Consider the following 20,376-nt stretch of genomic DNA (forward strand, 5'->3'; position numbering starts at 1 on the left):
TAACATTACATCTGAACGCCGTCATTGTGCTTACTTGTGTTTCACGCAGGCTGTTAATGCTAAATAAATCAAGTAACAATAAATAAATAAACAAGTAACAATAAATAAAGCAATGGTATTCCCCGTAGTAACCTATGGCTGCGAGAGCTGGACCATAAGGAAGGCTGAGCGAAGGAAGATAGATGCTTTTGAACTGTGGTGCTGCAGGAAAATTCTGAGAGTGCCTTGGACTGCACGAAGATCAAACCAGTCCATACTCCAGGAAATCAAGCCAGACTGCTCACTTGAGGGAATGATCTTAAAGGCAAAACTGAAGTACTTTGGCCACATCATGAGAAGACAGGACACCCTGGAGAAGATGCTGATGCTAGGGAAAGTGGAAGGCAAAAGGAAGAGGGGCCGACCAAGGGCAAGATGGATGGGTGATATCCTGGAGGTGATGGACTCAACCTTGGGGGAGCTGGGGGTGGCGACGGCTGACAGGAAGCTCTGGTGTGGGCTGGTCCATGAAGTCACAAAGTGTCGGAAGCGGCTGACCAAATAAACAACAACAAACAATAAATAATGTACTTGTGAATGAAGTCATGGTATTACACAGATAACAGGAAGAATATGAAGAATTGCAAAGTCCATTTTAATGAACAGCTGAGCTGGCCTAAGGTGTGTTTATATAAAGCCAGACTTACTTTTTCACTGCCGGGGAAAAGGCTAAAATAATCACCCATGTTCTCCATGCAGCTGCACCTGCTTAGCTTCCTCTGGCTTTGGTAGAAAGGAAATAGCCTCCAAGATGACACCATCTTATAGCAATTGTTCTAGAAATCAGGCAAGTAACATTCAAATGTGGCGTCATCCTGGTGGATTTTCCAGTGGTTGCTAGTGAAGTGGTTCACTACTAGGAGATAACAGTTGGCAACTGCGGAAAGAAGAGAGTAATTCCCACCCTTATCAAGAACAGTCAGGAGGTTCAGAGTTAGGGGGCACCACAGTCAGCCCTGTGAAAATGTGTGATAGCTAACAGACTAGATACCCCTGGCATGGGCTGCTGACATTATATTTTAATTATATTATATTATATTGTAAATTATATGTTTTATTTAATAAATCATATAATTTACCTTTTAGATTACAAATCCTATCAAGTTGGCTTACAAGTAACATATTTTTTAAAAAAACAGTATTAACACTTAAAAAAAAAAAAACACGATAAAGATCCAAGAGGGCGCCGTTTGGTGGAAGATGTCCCTGGGGAGCAGAGGTCTGGTGTTATCCTCTTCTACCTGCCTCTTTCTCCTGCAAACTTCCCTATAGAGTTGTAGATGGCAGTGGGGCAGGAGGAAGGCTGCTGGAGCTGGCTCAGAGATTTTCTTCACCTGGGAGGTTTCTGCACAATATGCAAACCAAATGTGCCTGTGTGATGTATCACCCTTCTCCCACCTATGATCATTATATCATCTCCACTCCTCATAAATCTTTTTACAACACCAAGTACAAATTCTAGCTCCAAAATGTCAGCACCTATATATTCTCTCAACCTCTTCCTTGAGATAATACCTTAGAGCGAGCATGTGTGGAAGGAATACATCAACTCTAACCCGAGCAACCACAACTGTTGTGTTTTTCTCCCTTTAAAAAAAAATAGAAAACACTTTTATAAACCTTTGTTAGGATGCTGACACCACTCTCCTTATGAGGAGAGAACCTTCCATTTTTGTGGGTGTGAATGGGTGCAAATTCATAGACTATGGCTTATTTCTTCCATAGTTTCATCTAACCCCTTTTCTGGTAACAAATGAGACTGAGAATGGTGTGGTTTGAAAGAACAAATCAGAAACAAAACTTTATTTACAATGTATGAAATGTTTCAATGCCGTTTGAGTTTTATGTGGTAAAATTATTGCCTTAAGTTTTTATTAATTCCTTACCTACTCTAGCCCTTCTAATAATAAGGCTTTAAAATAATAAATATACCTCCCAGGGGTATCTAACCACTCCCAAAGCTAGAACCCAGTGCCCCAATCCTACCCCTCTGAAAGCCAATCCTTATCTATCCCTCTAAAGAAAACCAAGTGCCTCTGATTCCCTCCCTCTCCCAACTGAAAAAGGAGCAGCCCATCAGAAGACACCATTTAAAATCTGAACAGTAATCATACATAAGTGGGCCCCGCCCCCGCCCCACTTGCCATAGCCTTTAGGAGAAAGGAGATGCTAGAGTGCATCAATCATGCAAACAAACTTTCAAACATACAATTAAACAACAAAACAGAATGACATTTCATCACAGTCACTACAATCTTGGAAGTGCTTTCAGCTGCCACAAGAGAACCCAGGTGGCAAACATTGAAAGAAAATTTGTCCAAAACCTGCAGCACCTAAATTGTGCCTCAGATTTGATGCCTGTGATGGGGTGGACAGAAGGTGGATCAGGATCTCCACCCCAAGTAGATCTTGGGGTGATTTGCAGTAGATTTCCCAGTTGTTTAACAATCGTAACAACCCCTCCCCCATTCCCCACCAGAAGGAAACTTGGGAGGAAACCAGGAATGGGTTGTAACGTTTTCTGTGAAAGGACAGTTAGCACAGTTCTGCTACTAAAACAAATACCTGAGTGAAGATGTACTCAGAGGTGCTCTATTCTGTAGTTCAATTCCTTTCACTCTTTCTGAGCTGGTACTTTGGTGGATCTTGGGGTTCTAGAAAAAAAACACCATAGATTGCATAAGCTTAAAGTCTACCCACCCTTGGGTTAGATCTACACTGGTGCTTTTAATCGGTATTGAAGTGCACTGATAAGTGTTGGAGCACATTACAGATTCAGTACATTGCTTTTCTGGGATTTGCTGCTTTTTATTCTGTATTATGCAAAATATCGCAACAGGTGTCATTGTGTGCATTGTTGTTCAGTCGTTCAGTCGTGTCCGACTCTTCGTGACCCCATGGACCATAGCACGCCAGGCCTTCCTGTCCTGCGCTCTCTCCCGGAGCGTGCTCAAGTTCATATTCATTGCATCGGTGATGCTATCTAGCCATCTCATCCTCTGCCGTCCCCTTCTCCTTTGGCCTTCATTCTTTCCCAGCATCAGGGTCTTTTCCAGGGAGTTTTCTCTTCGCATTAGGTGGCCAAAATATTGGAGCTTCAGCTTCATTATCTGTCCTTCCAATGAGCACTCAGGGTTGATTTCCTTTAGGATGGACTGATTTGACCTCCTTGCAGTCCAGGGGACTCGTAAGAGTCTTCTCCAGCACCACAGTTCGAAAGCATCAATTCTTCGGTGCTCAGCCTTCCTTATAGTCCAGCTCTCACAGCCATACATTACTACTGGGAAAACCATAGCTTTGATTAGACGGACCTTTGTCAGCAAGGTGATGTCTCTGCTTCTTACTAATGCTGTCTAGGTTGGCCATAGCTTTCCTCCCAAGGAGCAAGCGTCTTTTAATTTCATGGCTACAGTCACCGTCTGCGGTGATCTTGGAGCCCAAGAAAGTAAAATCTGTCCCTGCTTCCATTTCTTCCCCTTCTATATGCCAGGAAGTGATGGGGCCAGATGCCATGATCTTCGTTTTTTTAATGTTGAGTTTCAAACCAGCTTTTGCACTCTCCTCTTTCACCCTCAACAAGAGGCTCTTGAGATCCTCTTCGCTTTCTGCCATTAGGGTGGTATCGTCTGCATATCGGAGGTTGTTGATAATTCTCCCAGCAATCTTAATTCCGACCTCTGATTCATCCAACCCAGCATTTCTCATGATGTACTCTGCATATAAGTTAAATAAGCAGGGTGACAATATGCAGCCTTGTCGTACTCCTTTCTCAATTTTGAACCAATCGGTTGTTCCATGTCTGGTTCTTACTGTTGCTTCTTGACCCTCGTACAGGTTTCTCAGGAGACAGGTAAGGTGGTCTGGTACTCCCATCACTTTAAGAATTTGCCACAGTTTGTTGTGATCCACACAATCAAAGGCTTTAGCGTAGTCAATGAAGCAGAAATAGACGTTTTTCTGGAATTCTCTTGCTTTCTCCATGATGCAGCGAATGTTGGCGATTTGATCTCTAGTTCCTCTGCCTCTTCTAAATCCAGCTTGTACTTCCGGTAGTTCTCGGTTCGCATACTGCTGAAGCCTAGCTTGTAGGATTTTGAGCATCACCTTGCTGGCATGTGAAATGAGCGCAATGGTGCGGTAGTTTGAACACTCTTTGGCGTTGCCCTTCGAGGTATATTACGAGGTGCATTACGAGGTATAAATGTGCAAGAAGGATATAGCATCACCATGATGGGTTCCCATCAATATGACGTGAGGTGTAGATCTGGCCAACCTTATAGTCAGGTTGGCTTAGATCATTACTAGTGAAGGGAGTGGGCCACATTAAAATCCTGTTAAAGTGTTAGCATCTCCTTATCTGTGGCTGCTTGAGCTTTTGCGAAGCAAGAAAACTGAATGGGAGAAAACATAATCCCCAAAGGGAAAGAACTGCATCTCATCCCTGTCAATATAGGTTGGGATTGTTAAAAGCTTCTCAGTAAATTTCAGTTGCTGTGTGGAGAGTAAATGAAAAGGTGTGCCTTTTGCCAGATGAGCCATCATGTCTCAGTTTAAGAGTAATCTAATCAGCATCAATTGCATTTGAAAGCCATTTAAAAGTAGGCACAGACCACATACATAATTGAATCATACATAAACAATGTTAAAATTTTATGTGTTTGCCTGGAGCAAAAGAAATATAAATTGCAGAAAATAAATGCAAATTACTATGTTACCTTTGACTGTTTTCAAGCCACAGATTGCTAATTTATGCTTTGTGCTTATTATACAGAATGTAGGCAACCATCAATAAAAACAGATATTACTGCCCATGCAGCTTCCTATTCAAAGCTGTATCAGCCAACAATCTGTATAATCAAGAGTGCAATAACCTCCCATTCCAAGGAGAACAATGGCTTTGTAATGAAGGAGCTGGATGTAAGCTACATTCTGCTCTAGTGCAGCTTTCCCCAGCTTGACACCCTCCAGATGTGTTGGCTTTGCTAGCTGGAGGATTAGGGGAGTTGTAGTCTGACACATCTGGAGGATGCCAGGCTGGGGAAGGCTGCTGTAGGGTATACCATATTTCTTGTATGACATTGGAAATGTATCCAACTCTCTCTCTCTCTCTCTCTCTGTTTATTTCATAAAATTGTAAAATCATAGAGTTGGGAAGGACCACAAAGATAATCTACTCTGACCTCTTGCAGACACAGGACCACCCCCCATGCAAGGGGAAAAAACCCTTTCTTCCCCTTATTAATTCTATACTGCACTAGGCTGCTATCATCCTAGGTGAGATTTCACTCCTGAGCCAAATGTTCTCAACAGACCACTTGAAAGACTGTCTTCTGTATGAAGCCTTCTGTACAGGTCACTACAATAATTGGAGGAGGCCATGTTGGCCATCCCTCAACCCTTAGATTGTCATCTAGCAGAAATGTAGAAATGGACTTTCTCTGTGGTGGCACTGCTTTTTAGAATCCTCTCCTCCCTACCTGCCCTGTTGCATGGAAGCTACCTGTTCAATGTGTATTTTCTTGGGCATTTCCCGATCACTAAATGCTGAATCTTACTACCTTGATTTTAAGAGTTTTGATATTTAATTTGTATTTAGATTGTGATGTTTGTTTTGTTTTATTTGCTTGTAAACCAGTTTGAGAACTTGGGTAATAAGCAGTCTCTAAATATTTTAAAATGAATGGAGACCAATTGGCTTAAATGTAGGCTGTGCAAGTGGAATGCAGGGGTTAAGATTTGTGGATAGGGGTTGACTAAAACTCACTGCCACCATGGGAGAGAAGCTCCAGGGGTTGGCAGCTGTCATTCCCCCATCTCAAAGTTCCTGGAGCCACACTATGTGATGACATAGCATTACACCAAAGGGGTTTCTGGGCAAAAATAACACCTCCCACTGGTGGCCACCATTTTTTTTTGCAGACACTCCCATCAGAGCAATTCTACATCATTATGTAGCATCTTTCCAGCGGGGTTTGGAGAACAAAGGGCTGCTGGAGCTCTTCTCTTAGTAGTGACAGTGAGTTTCATACACCTTAGTCCCAAATTTCCCTCCCCCCATCATGCCAACCCCGAAAAAAATGCCAAAATTCTCTCATGTGAGCTGTAGTCCTATCATACATACCTGGAAGTCAGTTCCATTGAATATAGTAGGGCTTACTTTTGAGAAAACATGCATAGGGTTGTGCTGTTTGCCACCTGTGAATGTGGCAGAAAATGGTGTGTGTGTGTGTGTGTGTGTGTGTGTGTGATTTCAGCTCAGGTCTAGATTTATGCTCATCCATATTGTAGCCAGTATGTGCTTGTGGGGATCACTGCCTTGTTGTGGTGAAGGGGCTTGCATAACTCAGTGAAGCCATAAGCTATGCCATGCAGGGCCACCCGAGATGGACAGGTCATGGTGGAGAGTTCTGACAAAATGTGGTCCGCTGGAGAAGGAAATGGCAACCCACTCCAGTATTCCTGCCAAGAAAACCCCATGGAACGTATCACAAGGCTAAAAGATATGATGCAGGAAGATGAGCCCCTCAGGTTGGAAGGTGTCCAATATACTATTGGGGAAGAGCAGAGGGAATTTCCAAGTAGCGCCAGAAAGAGTGAAGCGGCTGGGCCAAAGCCGAAAGGACACTCAGCTGTGGATGTGTCTGGTGGTGAAAAGAAAGTCCGATGCTGTAAAGAACAATATTGTTTAGGAACCTGGAATGTCAGATCAATGAATCAAGGTAAGCTGGAGGTGGTCAAACATGAGATGGCAAGATTGAACATCGACATCTTGGGAATCAGCAAACTAAAATGGACAAGCATGGGCGAATATAATTCAGGTGACCATCATATCTACTACTGTGGGCAAGAATCCCTTAGAAGAAATGGAGTAGCACTCATAGTCAACAAAAGGGTGGGAAAAGCAGTACTGGGGTACAATCTCAAAAACAATAGAATGATCTCAGTATGAATCCAAGGCAAACCATTCAATATCACAGTAATTCAAGTCTATGCCCCAACCACTGAGGCCGAAGAAGCTGAGGTTAATCAGTTTGTCTTGCAGTCCCCACCAATAGCCAACTCAGGATACAGACAAAGAGGATCCTTTCCGAAACTTTATTCCGTTATTACTTTATGACTCTTTCAGATACTAATCACTAGTGCCAAAGCAAGGAACAGCACTGGGGAAAGATAGCAGAGTAGCCTAAGCTCCAGGTAAGGCAGTTGGTCCCCATTTGAAGGAGAACCACGGGAAGACCCTGAACTTATGGGCTAGGGAGAGATCCTCCCTCTTTCCCTTGGGTCCTCGGGACGCAACCGTTGTTTGCCTGCCAAACAAGCGGTACGCCTCCTTTCTGTGCCCTCCATCTGTCGTCGCTCCCTGTGTCTGCGCCGAGCATCCAGCAAGCCCCCCTCTAGCGCTCTCTCACTGCCAAGGTCACTATCTATCCCAGGAATGCTGGCAGGAGGAATCTCTGCCAGCTGCTGTGCTTGTGAGAGATGAGCGAGCTCCTCTCCCACAGATTGCTGTTCCTCCTCAGAATCAGAACTGCTCTGGGGCTCTATTGGCTCAGTTTCCACCCTGACAGGTTCTATGAAGACCTACAACACCTTCTAGAACTAACACCAAAAAAAGATGTCCTTTTCATCATAGGGGATTGGAACGCTAAAGGAGGAAGTCAAGAAATAACTGGGATAACAGGCAAGCATGGCCTTGGTGAACAAAATAAAGCAGGACAAAGGCTAATAGAGTTTTGCCAAGAGAACACTCTTTTCCAACAGCACAAGAGGTGACTCTACACATGGACATCACCAGATGGTCAATATCAAAATCAGAGTGATCATGTACTTTGCAGCCAAAGATGGAGAAGCTCTATACAGTCAGTCAAAGCAAGACCTGGAGCTGACTGTGGCTCAGATCATGAGCTGCTTCTTGCAAACTTTCGGCTGAAATTGAAGAACGTAGGGAAAACCACTAAATCATTCAGGTATGACCGAAATCATATCCCTTATGAATATACAGTGGAGGTGAGGAATAGATTTAAGGGATTAGACCTGATAGACAGAGTGCCTGAGGAACTATGGACGGAAGTCCATAACATTGTTCAGGAGGCAGCAACTCAATCCATCCCAAAGAAAAGGAATGCAAGAAAGCAAAGTGGCTGTCTGATGAGGCTTTACAAGTAGCTGAGGAAAGAAGGGAAGTGAAAAGCAAGGGAGAAAGGGGAAGATATATCCAACTGAATGTAGATTTCCAGAGAATAGCAAGAAGAGACAAGAAGGCCTTCTTAAATGAACAATGCAAAGAAATCGAGGAAAACAATAGAATGGGAAAGACTAGAGATCTCTTCAAGAAAATCAGAGATATCAAGGGAACGTTTTGTGCAAAGACGGGCATGATAAAGGACAAAGAAGGCAGGGACCTAACAGAAGCAGATGAGATTAAGAAGAGGTGGCAAGAATACACAGAAGAACTATACAGGAAAGATCCCAAAGGTTTTGCTACCACAGGGACGCAAATGGCGTCCCCTACTCAGGACGCCATTTGCATCCGCACCAGCCCGGCAGTGGCTGGAGGCCCCGCTGTGGGTTGATCTGGCCGGCGGATCCGCAACCTGGCCGCAGAGCGGAGCCAGCCAGGCAGGATTCCGGGGGGGAGGAACGGATCGCCTCCCCCCCGTCGAGGATTCCGAGGGGGGGAACGGATCGCCTCCCCCCACCTGCGGAACCTGGCGGAGCCAGGTAAGCGGTGTTTCGTACACCCTACCCTACTAAAGCCTTTGACTGTGTGGATCACAACAAACTGTGGCAAATTCTTAAAGTGATGGGAGTACCAGACCACCTTACCTGTCTCCTGAGAAACCTGTATGAGGGTCAAGAAGCAACAGTAAGAACCGGACATGGAACAACCAATTGGTTCAAAATTGGGCAAGGAGTATGACAAGGCTGTATATTGTCGCCCTGCTTATTTAACTTATATGCAGAGTACATCATGAGAAACACCAGGTGGATGAATCACAGGTCGAAATTAAGATTGCTGGGAGAATTATCAACAACCTCAGATATGCAGACGATACCACCCTAATGGCAGAAAGCGAAGAGGATCCAAAGAGCCTCTTGTTGAGGGTGAAAGTGGAGAGTGCAAAAGCTGGTTCGAAACGCAACATTAAAAAAAACTAAGTTCATGGCATCTGGCCCCATCACTTCTTGGCATATAGAAGGGGAAGAAATGGAAGCAGTGACAGATTTTACTTTTTTGGGCTCCAAGATCACCGCAAATGGTGACTGTAGCCATGAAATTAAAAGATACTTGCTCCTTGGGAGGAATGCTATGGCAAACCTAGACAGCATAGTAAGAAGCAGAGACATCACCTTGCCAACAAAGGTCCGTCTAATCAAAGCTATGGTTTTTCCAGTAGTAATGTATGGCTGTGAGAGCTGGACTATAAGGAAGGCTGAACGCCGAAGAACTGATGCTTTCTAACTGTGGTGTTGGAGAAGACTCTTACGAGTCCCCTGGACTGTAAGGAAATCAAATCAGTCAGTCCTAAAGGAAATCAACCCTGACTGCTCATTGGAAGGACAGATACTGAAGCTGAAGCTCAAATATTTTGGCCACCTAATGCGAAGAGAAAACTCCCTGGAAAAGACCCTGATGCTGGGAAAGACTGAAGGCAAAAGGAGAAGGGGACGGCAGAGGAGGAGATGGCTAGATAGCATCACCGATGCAATGGATATGAACTTGAGCACACTCCAGGAGAGAGCGGAGGACAGGAAGGCCTGGCATGCTCTGGTCCATGGGGTCATGAAGAGTTGGACACGACTTAACGACTGAACAACAACAACATGTGCTTGTGGGATCCTTTGCTTGTTGCTTGGCTTTTTCTTGCCTTCTGTGCCATCCAATTTGCCCATCTGTCTGTCATTCATTGAAAAGCCAGTTCCCTAGACCATTAAATCTGGGTAAAGTTTATTGTTATTGTAGCTGGTTGTGTAATTTGATTGGGGAGTACATGGTCACAAAAGTGAAAGAAGTATATTTCATGAGATGACTAGCAAGTTGGCTGAGTGGCAATTGCAAAGCAATCAAATGACTGCTTGGCCACATAGTCTCCTTCAATAAGACTGACTTGCCCTTTTAGCCCACCACAGACATCTTTCTCACACATGTCCAAAAAAGTTCATATTACTGCTCTTAATGGGAATCACATTTGTCTTCTAGCAGGGTTTAGACAACCCTCACAAATAGATTTTCTAAAATCTGCTATAAGTGAAGTTGAGTCTTGAGCTAATGGGAAATGCAGAGAAGCATTTTTCTTTAAGATAACTTTAAAAGCATATGTTTCAAGTAAATGAAAATGAGCTTCCCTGCTAGGAAGAGAATACTTCACAGTAGCTGTTGATAGATTCTACCAAAACTCTGTCATCAAAATGGAATAGAGGAAGGAGAACCCTATTGACTTTCATGAATTCAAATTATAAATAACAAACTTCTAAATCTTGTTTAGCTGTGTGCTTCTATATCCCTTCGCAATCATGAAAACAAAACTATTTTTTTGCCTGTTAAACAGTATAAAACTAATTTGCTCCATGTCTTGTCTAAGTTATTAAGTCTGTTGTTTCAAAGTAGTTAAGAAAACCGAGGGAATTACAGTTACTCAGCTTCATATAGATCTGCAATTCTGATGACATCTGAATGGATTTAAATTGTAAAGAATCTTCTGGCTCTGTTTCCTTTTTCCTGCTGCTGCTTAGTCTGTGACAGCCAGCATAATACCAGCATGATGATACTGTATAAAATAGAGTCACTTTTTTAAGCTGAAAAGAAAGCTAATGTTTCCATTAATAACTAATGAAAGTCAAGGAAATATTGAAACTGTAAATCACTGTCGCTGTATCCTCATGGTCACACCAAATACCCCTTCTAATGGAAGTGCACTGATCAACACTTGCTTTCTGGGTATTGGTTTTAACCTTTAAAGCCCTAAATGGCTTCAGACCTGGCTATATAAGGGGCTACCTGTCTCACTATAAGCCTCCCTGAGTATTAAGATCTGTGGGGGAGGCCCTTCTGAGGGCCCCATTATCCACAGAAGCCCATTTGTCAGACATGCTTGAAAGAACTTTTTCTTTGTTGCCCCCAAACTATGGAAGCCTTGATGGTTTTTTAGTAGGTGGTATATAAATGTTAATAGAAAATAAATAAAATAAGCATACATCACCTTCATTGGCTGCCTACGTCCCACTGAAGCATCTCTAAGAAAAGAGTCCCGCACCCAATCCCACTGCACTCTGTGTACTCTGAGAAACGATGGAGTCCCTGCATTCACAATAATCTCATTGGAGGTGGTGTGGTCGACTCACCCATCACTTTACAGATATGGAGCTTTCTTCTCCATTGAAGTCTTTGTGAAATGCACTTTCAACTGGGGTCTGTCAGGCCCCCATCATTATAGGCATTTAGAAAAGTCTTAAAGACCCTTTTCCTTCCCATGCCTTTCTTATAAGAGAGGTTTCAATTCCGGGGGGGGGGCAACTTGTGGCCCTCCAGATGTTTTGGTCTACAGCATCCATTACCTTTCACCAGCATAGCCAATAGCGATGAACAATGGGAGTTGTAGGCCAAAACATTTGGAGGGCCACAAGTTGCTCACCCTTGTTTTCTTGGTCTGCTTTTGGTTGGTTCTCGCTATATTTGGATGCTTCTAGATGGAGGGCTCCTTGCACTACCAATCAAAAGACACTTACCTGGTTCTCATGACATGACAGCCCATCATGATATGACAGTGCACCGTGACAGCCCACCATTGTGCTGGGTGCCTGTGGGTGCCATTTTTGCTTGCTGTGGCTTGCCATGTTGTGCAAATCCAGGTAGCAGAGGTTGTTTGAGGGTTAGACAACCATCAAATAACCCATGTCTTGTTTTGAGGTGATCTGAGGGTTGTTTAACCCTCAAACACTCTATGCCACCTGGGTTCACACAACATGACAAGCCACAGCAAGCCGGGTGCCCACAGGCTTTCTTATAAGAGAGGCACGACATGACTTTTATTAGAGAAGCACAAAATGACACCCCCCACATGGGTAAATTAGCCCATGGTAGGCTATTGTGACATGCAAACAGGCCCAGTGGCTGCATTTGCACATAATGCTAAGCAGTGGTTTATGTTAACCATGGTTTGATGCTTTAGTCATGAATTGTCTTGCAGACAAATGAACTGCAGATTATTTCCCCTATTTTTAGTTTGTTTCTCTCCTGCCCATTGTTGCCTGTAAAACAGACAGAAATAGTGGTGGGAAAACATAGAAGTTTTACAAATAGAAGATTACTAGACCCCCAGTAAAATCCTGTGAATGAGGCTGGACAATTGCACAATAAAAGCCTCATCTGGAAGCCTTCTTTATTTCTGGGATTTAATCTTTTTCTGGGCTAGGAATTTTAAAATTTGTTTGCTTTAGCAGTTGTTCTTATTAATATTTTAATGTGTTGAAGCTTACAGTTTACTTTTTTGTTGGAACCTGCCCTAAAGGCTTTTTGGTCCTAAGGGCAGTGGGCTCATTCCAGACTTAGACATGCTTAGAGTAGAGTGACTGAAATCAATGAGACTGAAGTTAGTCATGACTATCTTGTCCCACAATTTAAATGTCTCTACTCAAAGCATGACTAAGTCTGGATCCAACCCAGCATTTATAACATTGGAATCAGTCAGTTTTAAAATCCTTGAGAACTGGAGAAATCTGCTTGTGCTTTAGAGCTTTCCTATTCGCAAAAAATTGCAGTGCTGAGGCAACAAATGAGTTATCCTTGAACCCACCTTAAGTGCTCATTCATGCTCATTAACAAAATGGTTAAAGAATGACAATAAAGTGAAACTAATTTTCCCGTTAGTCTTCCATTGCAAATGGACTGACAGAGGATCTGTGTGTATGTGATATGCCAGCAGGTCTTCCGTGCTTACCCATCTTAGCAGCACTGCTCCTAGAAGATGGGATATACCACCAAACAACTCCAAACCCTGATCAGCATTGAACATGTATTATTGGTTGCAAGATGTCTTTGGTACAAACACAATCCATTACAGATGGATAACTTTCAAACTCTGCCTTTCACAAATGGAATGAGTCATCATGTCTCACTGTCTGATGACTAATACATTTTTTTTCCAGCAGGGGTTAGTACCAGCTTATGAGACAAAGAGAAAGAAAGTGGGTCAAATAATTTATTTCATTAGTCCAACATATTTTAACTGACACTTTATGATAATATGCATTTGGTAATCCTATAATGCTAAATATAAAGTTAGTAAGACTTCTGCAAATGGAAAGAAATGGTGGCCCAAAGTAGATGAGGTGCCATTCACACCATCAGTAATTGTGTGAATGGCTTATTAAAAGAAAATAGCAGTCATGGGAGGCCTAATCCAGGTAGAGACCCTATGCTGGGGTAGGGTTTTTTAACCTTTTGCTCCCTGGTCCTGATCCAGATCTCCTCTGCACTCATGGCTGGCATTTGAAGAACCATTTCCATTGGTGCAAATGGGTGCTTCCAATGCAAATAAGGAGGGCCTGATGTAAACTGAGAGGGTTAAAAATCCCCTATTCCTACACCAGGGCCCCAACCCAGATGAGGCCCATTGTGCCTGCTATTTATTTAAAAAACACAAATTCAGGCAATTTTTGAAATCCATTTGTGCAGGTTACTCTTGTTCATTCTAAGCGCTGTCAGACTCAGAGCTGGGTACAGGTCTCATTGCTGAGGATTTGGCCATTAACTTTTCCTTCTTATTTCCCCACAGGACAAAACAAAGGTAAACTATCTCAGTAAACCTGTTGCCCAGATCTTGTTGCTGCCAAAATTGTAGACCTGTTTTCTGACACTATCAGGATTTTTTAAAAAAAATGTGCGGCTAGCCAGTACAATGAAGTGCCAAAAGAACATTTGTGCAATTCAAAATGTAGTGGCATGGCAATGGCAAAACCATTTGGAATTTATTTATTTATTGCATTTATATCCCGCCTTTTTTCCTCTTGCACGGAACCCAAGGCGGCTTACATTATCCTCCTCCTCTCCATTTTATCCTCACAACAACAACCCTGTGAGGTAGGTTGGGCTGAGAGTGTGTGACTGGCCCAAAGTCACCCAGTGAGCTTCCATGGCCGAGTGGGGACTAGAACCCAGATCTCCTGGCTCCCAGTCCAAAACTCTCACCACTACACCACACTGCCTCCCTTTCACTGGCAAACCACTATGGAGGCTTTAAAAAAGACAAATGTAGCAAGTTTTCAAGCTAAATTTGTCCTTTTTAAGGCTCCATAGTACTTTGCTGCTAAAATTGTCAGCAAACCACTTTTTTTTTTTTTTTTTACTAATGCAAATTTTGGTGGTGCAGCAGCAAAGGCTACACCAGAGGACAGGGGGCTGCATGTGGCCTACAGGCCACATGTTGCCCACCTTTGCTCTACAGAGTGTTATTCAACCATGTTTCCAAGATGAAGGAAATCAGAGGAACCGTTTTCCTGATGAGTTATGTTGTCAATGTTATGTTTAGGGTGGTGATGCCAAAAAAAAATCCAAAACTTTCTTCAGACTGTTGTGTTTCTGCATCCATTTTTCCCATTCCTGTTCATAGTTTTTTTCCTTAAAAAAAATATCTCTCACTCTCACAAGTTTCCCTGGGGTTCATGATGCCTCTTGCACGAAACTTGAATGTAACCCTCTTCTGCGTTGGTGCTGTCAAATTCTGAGGATTTTCTGCCACTCTCTGTAGGCTTCTCAATATCATGGAATGTGATGCTAAGCAACGAAGCATGCACCCAAGGGAAATGCACAGGTGCGCTTTAGTAGCATGAGCTATGTGTTCAGATTACAATCATATATCACTGCAGCTTTGCCCTCCCTTGGAAAAATTCCTTCAGACACCTATGGCGCTGTCTCAGAATAACTATCCTGAGATAACAACCACTGAATGTTGATTGTGTAAAAAAGAGCTATTGTACATAAAGCTGGATGTTCAATTAGCTCTTAAGAGCTAATACATGAAGAACGGAACATTTGTGGCTTATAGAATTTTAAAGCCTGGAAATGTAGATATACGTATAAAGACATAACTGCAGATAAGTATTAGTGGTTCACCACAGACATTGTTATCCTTGAGTTTCTAGAAGCCTGTACTATAGATAAAAGCCTTTCTCCTTCCTGTTTTCCATTTTCTTTCCATACATTAATAATGCACCATTTCCAGTACTTTCTATATGCCTGTAAAGAGCACACATGACAATAATTCTTATGACTATCAAACAGAAATGAACATCTAAGGGATATTCTAGTTTCTAATCAGATGCTACAAAATGTGGGAGTAAAATGTCAGAAAGGATTGTGGTTGCTTCTTTAAAACATCTCCTGTGGCAGCTCTAGGGTCTGTGTAATATGTGACATGAACCATACTCTGATAAAGCACTTACCTGAATAAGCATCCCATGTACCCCCATCACAGCTATATGCTCTTATCCCATATATCTGCAGACAAAACAAATGAATCGCTTTTTGGCAAAGAAAATTACAGGTGTGAATGGAGGGAGAGCTGGACTATAAGGAAGGCTGAGCGCTGAAGAATTGATGCTTTCAAACCGTGGTGTTGGAGAAGACTCTTACGAGTCCCCTGGACTGCAAGGAGGTCAAATCAGTCAATCCTACAGGAAATCAACCCTGAGTGCTCATTGGAAGGACAGATACTGAAGCTGAAGCTCAAATATTTTGGCCACCTAATGCGAAGAGAAAACTCCCTGGAAAAGACCCTGATGCTGGGCAAGACTGAAGGCAAAAGGAGAAGGGGACGGCAGAGGAGGAGATGGCTAGATAGCATCACCGGTGCAATGAATATGAACTTGAGCACACTCCGGGAGAGAGCGGAGGACAGGAAGGCCTGGCGTGCTCTGGTGCATGGGGTCACGAAGAGTCGGACATGACTGAACGACTGAACAACAACAACAACACCACACACACCCTCTGCCGCCACCTCCCCCACTCAGTGCTTCACTCTGAGGGGTCCTTCCTCAGAACAAGGCACTTGGGCTTGGCAGGTTTTTGGGGGGAGCCTGCACTGGCCACTTTCCAGAGCCCACTTGCCCACACAAAACCTCACTCTGCGGAGTCCTCAGAGTGAGGCTTTGGGCGGACAACTATTCCAGAGAGCCACACTGGCTGTTTTCCTGTTAAAGTGGGAGAGCGGCCTGCAGGGCTCTCTAGAGTACCCACTTGCCTTGATGCTTTGCTCTGAGGACTCCTCAGAGTGAGGCATTGGCCTAGGTGGTGGCAGTAGCTGGCAGGTGGTGGCATGGGGCAGGTGACCCTCCCTGCAGTGGTGGCGGCATGGTCCACCCTCTCCTGATCTGCCACCTCAGGCGAGAGATTCACCCCACATCATGGGAGGGCTGGAATGCAATGAATATGAACCTGACCACACTCCGGGAGAGAGCGGAGGACAGGAAGGCCTGGCGTGCTATGGTCCATGGGGTCACGAAGAGTCGGACACAACTGAACGACTGAACAACAACAACATGGAGGGGTGTGTGTGCTGATCTTGACTGGGACCACAGCAGCCGACAAAGGGTTAAAGCCCCAATCTGCCACACTAGGGTCCTGAACCATACCGGGGGCCCTGTGCTTACTTTAAGAGTAAGAAAGAAAGATGGAGCTGCTGTTGACGTCTTTGAAGTAACACGAATCTTAGCCATCAGCATGTCAGGAATTAGCAGCCTGGGTGGGTGCACTGGTGTCATGCTAATGTTACATGTATACAGGCCAGTGTGTATATGATAAGCATGCTGGAGGAAGCAATCCTATGGCCACTAGAAACTGTTCCTGGGGGCCCAGGTTGGAGCCTTGGCTCCCAGGTCAGATCCCAGAAACTGAGCTCCCTCACCCACCCCCTCGTAGCTGGCATGGCTCTTCCCCATCTCCATGCTCAGAAACAGCATGGAGAGGGCAAAAAGGGTCCTGGGGTAGGGAAGGGAGGAGACTGTGGAAGCCTCTTTATGAGGCTTCTTATGCGCTGCACAGCCCCCCCCCCCCCGCTCGGAAGTCCCCAGCTAGACGCACGAAATTGCACATCTAGCCAAAAAAATGCAGGGTGGCCGGAGCACAGGATCCATGCTCCAGCAGCCTGCATAGGATAGTCGCCAGGCTCCGAGTTCAGAGGTTGACATCTGTCTCCATAGGATTGCACCCTAAATGTGAGGGGGTAAGCATGGAGCACTTACATGACTACGCACTTTACATGTAGCTCATGCCCCATATATAATTAGGAAGAAAGTACATGGAGAAATACTTGGTCTGTAACATTTTGTACTTGGGTATGGAAATCCAGTGCAACAAAATACAGACATTTGGCTTGGTATTTGTGTGTTTTGAATGAAACATGGCTCTTCCCTTGAAAGACAGAGGCATGAGAAGAACCTAATCTTTTTTTCTTCTCCTCTTCCATGGACTTTAAAGAAAAAGACAAGAAGTGCAATCTGATTAAAATACATTTTACAGTGTAATCCTATGCATATTTACTCAGAAATAAGTCCCACTATGTTCAATAAAGTTCACTCCCAGGTAAGTTTGCATAGAACTGCAGCCTTCGTCGATTTATCCTCTGAGGTTTTAACTAATTGATCAACTAATCTATCGATTCAATTTGTACATGTGTAAAATAAACAATAGGATAGTCACCATGTTCCGTTTTTATAAGTACTTGCAATAAAAATAATATTTTTTAAAAAAATGTTTCTTTGGGAGAAAATCTGCTTCCTTGGGAGCTGCCTTGGAAGGAGTAGGGTCTTGAAAGGCAGATAAGAAATGTATTAAACAAAGAAATTTTGAGTCAATTAAACATTTCAAGGCTGTTTTCCTATACCCACTTATCTGGGACTAAATTTCATTAAACTCAGTGGGAATTACTTCTGAGTAAGGATTGCACTGTAAAACAATTACATTGCAGTCCCAGAAAAGACACACTAAAACACATGGGTGTCCTTTATAACTGATGGAATATGTATGTTTATATTCAGGTATCTGTATCTGAGAAAGAAAGAAAAATCCAAACAAATGGAATTTATTGTCAAATTCATGTGCTTAAACTGCATTGTTGGCTTTGCCTCATGTCCTCCACTTCTTGCTTTGTTTTATATTTATTAATATTTCTATTCAGCTATGGATGTATTGACAGGTTCTATGTTGTAGTTCAAAGAATTCTTGTTGGTTTCCTTAGGGTTTTTTTTTTATCATATGCTATTTAAAACCCATCCTTGTTTTTCCGTTAATATGTTCACAGTTCTTTATTCTGACCCAAACTAAAAAGTAATATCACATTTGAGTGGTTCATGATTTATAATTATTCTATTAGCTCTCATTTGAAATGGAATTCTTATTTGGGATTAATCATATCAGCAGTGGAATGCAATCGCAACTTGGAGTGGTCTCTATATCCTCAGAGTGAAATGATTGCACCAATCAAAAACTCTTAAATGTCCTTTGAATACTGCTAATGCAGTGGTTTTGACAGGTTTCACTTGATATAATGCATATTCATATGTCTCAGTAGTAGCAATTTCACAGCTGGCCTTCATAACATTGCACTTACATTCTCTTGATATTGTTGCTATAATGTAAACACCCCAAAGAGAACAAGGCTCTGGAAATGCATTAAGAGCTTAAATCTGAGAATGCTCCAAGGTTGCACATCAAAGTAAATGTTGCTGAAATACCATTTTGTAAATTGAACACTTATGTGTGATGTAGAGTCAACAAATATTAGGAACACTGATATTTCTTCCTGGAGATATTGATCTATGGAAAGACCCAGCTAATTTAATCACATGAATTAGAAAACTGCTGCTTTGAACTTATTTATGTTGGTCCTAAGTCACCATCTTATAAAGATGGGAAACATTAGGTATATGGGCCACTTTAGACTATCCCAGATGCTTTCAAGACATTTGCTGACTTTCTGAGAACTTTACTTTTCCGAAGAGCACAAGTCCAACCCATGGCCACAGCACCCAGAGGGTTCACTATATTGAGCCTTGTTTTTCCATCGTCACAAGACCATCACAAGACACATGAGGCCTGTGTGCACCTATCACAGTCTGCCCCAAACTGGTGCCCTGCAAATATTGTGAATCTCAGCCATGGCCAGCATGATCAGTGGTCAGGAATCCTGGGAGTTGCAGGGCACCAGGCTGGGGAAGGCTGACCTACCATCTCCCCATCCAGATAGATCCAAGGCCTAGCACCTCTGTGTATATAGTTATTACCAAATACTTTGCAGAATTAGGATTATAATGCAGAAAGGTGAGTACCAGGGTTTGGGGGGGGGCTGTCCAGGCTAAAAAGGTTGAGAAATTTTTTAAGCTGCAAAGTACCATAGAGCTCTAACTATGCCAAGCATGGGGAACCTCTGGCCAGACAGCTGGATACGACCCATGGGGGTTCCCCATGCAACCTGCCCACTTCTTCTCCGTGCCCCACCTCTTTCCCAGCAGGGAAAAGCTCAAGGCTCTGATCAGCAGCTGATCAGAGAGAAGAGCCTTTCCCAGCTGAGCACTGAAAAAGGCTTTCTGATGCCAATAAAAGACAGTTTGTTCTCAAGAGCCAAGGCAAAAAAGAAGTTCCCTTGCAAATCATTCGACTGCATGTTATAGAGTGTAATTATTGGCTTAGAGTTGATAATCCATAATTAAAATCTTATTAAGAAATGAACCTATTCTTATTAGGGTATCAGTCAAAACCATGACATTTTAAGATAAAAGAAAATTTCAAACATCAAGACTATTTTTGTAGTTACCATTTGACATCAAAAGCTGCTTCTTAACTTGTGGGTAAACTGCTTTATTTCTGCGGTGTTTGTAGTTATCTCTTTTCTTAGGCAGTAATTCTATAAACATTTACCTGGGGCTGAGCCTCATTGAACACACTGGGACTTATGTTTGAGTAGATGTGTACAGGATTGTGCCATTAGGCTGCAATCCTACACTCCCTGGGAGGGTGTCCTAGGAGTCCTAGGATTGTTTGTACCTTGCTTTTGAAAGGAAGGATGGCAAAGATGTCTTTCTAGCTAAATATTCTGTCTGGGAGAAGAAGTTTGTTGTTTATTAGAATAATTGAAAATACTTTAAAAGAAGAAGCTTTAAAAAAGAAGCTATGGAAATAGTTTAAAAACCCAATTGCCCTTTTTACTCTATAGCAGCCTTCCCTAACCTGATGCCCTCCAATGTGCTGGACTACAACTCCCATAATCCCCAGCCAGCATGACCAATGGAAGTTTGCTATATAGGCGTGTGGACAGGGGCATGAAAGTGCAGATGAAAGTGACT

The sequence above is a fragment of the Heloderma suspectum genome, chromosome 4 (genome assembly GCF_057233095.1).
Source record: "Heloderma suspectum isolate Gila_16-S chromosome 4, 16-S_ref, whole genome shotgun sequence".
Taxonomy (NCBI): Eukaryota; Metazoa; Chordata; class Lepidosauria; order Squamata; family Helodermatidae; genus Heloderma; species Heloderma suspectum.